We start from the raw sequence: 753 nt of genomic DNA on the forward strand, positions 1-753 counted from the left end.
ACATAATCACTTCATACTACTTGTTACAAATCTCTGTTAGGAACTTAGGATATATAAACGGGGTCCGGTTTCAAAAAAGAAAACGACAGACAGATTTTCAGAAATATACATAGAGGGTGTGTTTGGTTTGACCAATTTTCTCATGTTTGGTTGGGTTAAATGTTTTGGAAAATATTTTCCAAATCAACTCATTTTCCTTAAATTTAAGAAAAATGACTTCCCTTCAAAACTTAAGGAAAACATTTTCCAAAACTCTCTTCTAACTTCAAATTACAATTTATTTTGTCCCTACCCTTAAACCAGCCCCCCCCCCCTCCCCAAAAAAAAACAATAAATAAATAAATTAAAGCTTGTTTTTTAAAAATGTTTTTAACTTCAATTTTTCTATCCCACCCTCACCCCTACATCCAGCTCCCTACCACCACCCCCTCCAAAAAAAATATTAAAAATTATTTTTTAAAGATATTTCTAATGTCAATTTTTTATTTTTTTACCCCTCCCCCACCCCCTACCTCACCCCCTATCAGCCCCTCACCCCCTTCAAAAAAAAATAATTTAAGTTTGTTTTTAAAATATATTTTCTATTTCAATTTTTTTATTTTTTCACTCCTACCCTCGATCTTCCCCCATTACCCCTCCCCCCCAAAATAAAAATTAAGTTTGTTTTAAAAAATATTTTCAACTTCAAAATTTTGTTTTTTCACCCTAATCCTCGACAACCCCCCGGCCAGCCCTCCTACCAACCACCCCCCT

This window comes from Solanum stenotomum, chromosome 1 (assembly GCF_019186545.1).
Source record: "Solanum stenotomum isolate F172 chromosome 1, ASM1918654v1, whole genome shotgun sequence".
NCBI lineage: Eukaryota > Viridiplantae > Streptophyta > Magnoliopsida > Solanales > Solanaceae > Solanum > Solanum stenotomum.